Below are 5,596 nucleotides of genomic sequence, written 5' to 3'. Positions count from 1 at the left end.
GTACATGCAACCTATGTATCTATGGATTCGTGCTAATTACATCTACCCTATGAAAACATAAAACAAAGAAGAAAACATACCTCTTATGCATCCTTTGATCTCCATGCTTGATATCTTGATCCTCCATGAAGTTGCTTGGATGAGAGGACCCAAACCAGAATCCCTCTAATGGTATCACGCCCAACGAAAAAGTGTGGAATAAAAATAACTAGGAGAATGGTCAATTTCACAAACCCTAAGAGGGTTAGAAATCATCCCTAAGAGGGGGAGGATGAAGGGTTTGCGAAACTTCAAGCCAAGGTGCAAGGAAGAATGACATCCCTAAGGCCCTATTTATAGCCTTGGATGCCTCCCTAGGTTTTGCACTCCTTCCCATGTTGGATGGACGCCCAACCACAAAATTTCACTCCTTTACCATGTGGGATGGAGTGATTTTCATCCAACCCTAATCCCATAAGGGTTCTGGAACATTCATGATTAACCAACTATCGATTAATGAATATTCAACCCTTTAAATAATTAAATTGTTAAATAATTCCCAAAATATATTTCCAAAATATATTTCCAATTAATTTCTAATTAATTATTAACCATAATAATTAATAAACAAATTTCTCCTTTATTTATTCTACTCAATTTGGGTCTTGAGGGCAACCCAAAAGGACCATGTTATTATTAGAAATATTACCAATAGTTAATAACCTTAGACACTATTCCAACACTCTCCCACTTGGACAAGTCATCAACCATACGAGGACCAATACTTATCCAATAATCAACAGATATTTAGCCATCCAATGCAACTACAGAACTCTTGATCTAATCAAGATTCATCCCTTAGATAAGTGATCAACTATTCCTTCGTTTTATGATATCTGTATGAATTCGAGACATGGATAATGGTCAATCTCATAATTCAAGATTATGTTTCCCGATATAGATTTGTGACGACTGCATCTGACTACTATATTGAACACATCAATTCCAGTCAGGGCTCGGCCAAGCACTTTAGATTTCAGCACCAAATCATCAAGGGGCCCATAGATATTGTTTCTCCTATTAAGGTAGAAGGAACGAATAAACTTCGACTACATAGTTTTTTTCTACTTCATCATGTCACACATAGACATACCCTTTATAACTACCAGTTACGGATAGCTTGGAGTAGAACAATGCATAACAGAATCATTAAGCAAAACCCCACATGTATTTAGGTTTGAAGAATATAAGATATTATTGTTTTAGAATTACTCGTGAGTGAATCCATGAAGTAATCTCTAAGCGTGGGTTGGTCCAATACTTAAATCTCTATTAAATACTCATGAGTGTTAGCGCAATATCTATGCTATGCCCAATCATTATTGACAATCCACTAATACTCATGACTGTCTTGAATCACTACTTACTTCCAAGAGTATGATCGACTGTGGATGTTTGAGTAAATTAATACTCGGGAAGTGGGTTCCAAACATGCAAAAGGAGAACACAGTGATAAGTTAACTGAAATGACTGAACTCCATCATATATTATGATCCCCACATAATAATCGCTAAATCAAATTAAAACTTATATTGCTTTAAGTTCTCAAGTTTAAAGCAAACCAAACTTTGAGTGGTTAAGCCAATTCATTTGCAAATCTAATGCCTCTCGACTTTGTCTGACTGTTAGACTTGGTTGGTGACATTGGCTTAGGGAATGGATCGACAAGATTGTCTTTCGATATGACTCATTGACTATGATGTCTTTACGTGTACCAGAAATGTATACATGAGAGCTTATGTAGTCATTGCACTTTAGACTAATGCCTCTAACCAATAAAGGTTGAAGTTAAGTTTCCTTGCTTAAGCATAAGTTTTTTTTAGGATTTTTAGTTTTGAGTGAAAAAAATAGAAAAAGAAAAAAGATAGAAAAAAAGTTGCAAAGTTTGAGTGAATAAGAGTCTACAAAGTTATGAAGATCTAGAAATATCATGAAGAAAAGTTCAAAAATCGAAGATTCAAGAATAAGGAAATGTGCCAAGTTATATTTATTGTAATTTTTCTTTCTAGTTTATTTTTCCATATGTATGCTTGGGAGCTTAACCAAAAATAGCTTGAGGTTTAGAAAGTTTTCTAGGGATGGATTCAAAGGAATGCATAAAATGAGTGTTGTTCAAAAGAAGTGGAAAGCGTTTATGAGGATCGTAAGTATTTAGGACTGGGAGGTAATTAGGATTTAGACACAAATATATGCATTGCGGTCTTGATGTATTGGAGAGGCTTAAAGTGGATTGTCTTGTGTGATGTTGGTAGCTAGGGTTTTGTTATGATGGTATGATAATGATAAAAATCAGTTTTGCTTGAGGGCAAGCAAAAGACAAGTGTGGGGTATTTTGATATGTGCATATTTAGTCATATATTTCATACACTATCTTAATACTTTTAGCTACAATTATGCTTATTTTGGGACATAAGGTACATATTATGGCTCAAATTTGTTTTGTAGTAGCAAAGACGTGCTCGAGATAAAAAGGAAGCAAACGAGGAGATGGAAGCAGGAAAATGTGGGCTAAAGTAAAAAGGAGACCAAAATCCTAAAGACCACGAGTTGGTGATCATCCACCACGATGTGGTAAATGGAAGATTCTCAACCAATAAGCTGACTTGGAGAATATGGGATTTAATAGAAGACCACGATGTGGTGCCTATTTACCACGTCATGGTGATCAGATATATGACAAATATATATATATATATATATATATATATATATATATATATATTTATGCGAACATTAGGTCGAATGGTAAGACTCCTGGCCGATTTTTTGAGAAAGATTACGATTAAAACCTTCTAGAAAACCCTTGGAAAATCAAAATTCGATTAGAGCTCAAGATTAAAGAGATATAAAAGAATTCTACATAGATCTATTTGGTTTGCTAAACATTACTCATGTCTAATATTATTTGCATGGATTTTTGTGTGTTTTTTTGCTATTATGAGAGCCTAAGAACCATATACTTCTGTTGGTGAATATGAACCTAATCCTATTGTGTTGATTTCGACTTTTGGATATTATATGTTGATTTTACTTGTGTTTGATAATTAAAATCCTATCATGTTGAAGTTCTAGTTTATATTGCTTCTTAATCAAGTTCTGTGTGATAGATGATCGTTCTAGTTGCATGAAATTGTTACATGTATGCTTATGATCATTAAATAATTAGAGCTAGGATTAACAACATCTTAGATTAGGTAATTAAAGCTAGCAACTTTAACTGTGTTAGAGAGCATAATAAAATATTAATTTGTGCTTGGTTGCTTAACTTGATCATAGGAAAGTGACTGTTAGATTTATCATTCATAGTCCAATTTGTGCTTATATTGATTTAGTGTTTAACTTGCGCTTGACCGTTGCATGGTCATTCATAAATTGATACATCTAGGTATTTGATCATAATAACTAGTTAATAAATTGGTAATCAATATATTCCATCCACTAGAAATCAACCATAGGAGAAAGGGAAATCAGATCTGAATAGAAGTACTCTTTAAATCTTGAAGTAAATTTGTTTATATTTTCTTGTTTAGTTTCTAATTTGGTAGTGATTTGAATTAAGTTCTTCTGATCTTGCAAAATCAGTAAAAAATCCCCCACTTAAGTTTGTTTTTTTAGTTTAACTACAAGTCGTTATCTTAATTAATTAAATTGTGTTCCCTGAGTTCGACACCGACTTACCCAAGATATTCTATAAACCGACTACTTATACTGACAATAGGTGCATAAATTAGTTAAGTTAGTTAGGTTATAAATTTAAAAATAGTAGGTACTTTTGTGCATATCAGTCTTATTTTAGATCACATCATAGATTTGTATTCCACATTTTATCATAAGGCTCACTTCATATCTCAGTCTTGCATGTTTACATAACAACTTCCGACACATAGTTTCACTAAATTCTCATTCTCCCTAGTTTCTAGAAGTGTGCAACATTGTCAATCGATCAACTACCACATCTTCCTATATTGAATGACACCTGATTTCCCAGCCATAATGTAACACTTGATTTCCAAGATGAATTAGTTAAGGACTTAAAGGGATCAAAGATGATGTTTTTAGGAAAAACCTTATGCCACGACGTGGTGTGTGGGGGACTACGACGTGGCACACCAATTATAAGGAATGTGTATTTGATGGTCACCACGACGTGGCAAGATGGAGGCCACAACATGGATGTTGCTGCAGCCCAAGCCCATGATTTTTAGGGTTTTATCTATATTTATAGGCTTTAACTCATGGATTAGGGCATCCTACTTAGCCACAAACCCTTAAACATGAAACCTAGTCTTCATGCATATTTGAGATCTTTCTGTCTTGATTTAGAGGTTATTATTTGGATTTTAGTGAAGCTTGAGGAAGAAGAAAGTTCATTATGGTGTATGGAAGCAAGGAGCTGGCTTGGACCCATCACTCTCTTCTGATTCCTAAGTTATTTGAGGTATAAAGTTCATAAGTTGACCCTTATTCTTCTTCTTTCAAGTTTGAGTTCATTTTAGAGGATTTTGGTCCCTTCCTTGGATACTTTGGGAGTTTGAGGAACTCCATAACTTGTTGATGGCTCTCAAATGTTCTTTAGGTTTCTTAGAAATGAAAAAAGAGTCATGTTTGGAGCTACCTTCCGTCCATGCATAAGTTTTGGTATCATTAAGGACTTAATGGACTTAGGGTTGTAGATCTTGACTTATGGTGAAGTCCTAATGGATAAAGTTGGAAACATTATCCATTAAGTCATTAAAAAGGGCCAGATCTGAATTTATGGGTTTGGATCTATAAGGATTAACCACTTAATGAAGATTATGACACTCTTCCAAAAACCACGACGTGGCCAAGGGCTTTCCACGATGTAGTGGTGTTCAACAACTCGATTGGTTTGTCCTTAATTAGCAACGGTGGCCAATAACTTGCCACGACGTGGTGGAAGTTGACATGTTGATCGCTGACTTTTTTTGACCATTAACCATTGAAATTTTGACCAATTTAACTTTGAATATAACTTATAGGTTTGAGTTGTTAATAAAGGTGTGACCTTTGTTGGGTGGTAGTTGGTTTGCGGGTATGTCCAGTGCGAGGTGTTGCAATTGTTGAAGTGTTCTCCAATTCTGCATTTTAGGTGAGTTTCCTCACTATACTATGTGTTACAATGTATATCCTTACATGATGGGATATAGAAGTAGTGGTATGTTGGTTAGAGTATCAATTGGTTTGTGAATTCTCCATCTAGGATTTCTTGCATGTTCCTTGTTTGGTTGTGGCTCTAGAGTGGGATCACATGTTCAACTGTCTATCTCACCTCTAATGATATATGGCTAGACATTCATTGGTAATCTGCCAGTTGTTGCCTTGTAACAACCAGAAAGCGATGATAGAATTTTCATTTTTAAGTTCATCAATCCCAAACATCACATGTCTCAAAATCATCCAAAATACAAACCAACATAAAATATCGGAGTAAAAGAAATCATAAATGCAGAAATCATGAGGGGGAGAATGTTGTGCCATCATGTTGGGCCCTTTGTTTTTGTATCGGAAGTACTTGAAACCAAAAAACATATCTGTA

Source organism: Lactuca virosa, chromosome 3 (assembly GCF_052849685.1).
Source record: "Lactuca virosa cultivar CGN04683 chromosome 3, Lactuca_virosa_CGN04683_v6, whole genome shotgun sequence".
In the NCBI taxonomy this organism is placed as follows: domain Eukaryota; kingdom Viridiplantae; phylum Streptophyta; class Magnoliopsida; order Asterales; family Asteraceae; genus Lactuca; species Lactuca virosa.
This window is presented reverse-complemented; position numbering follows the sequence as displayed.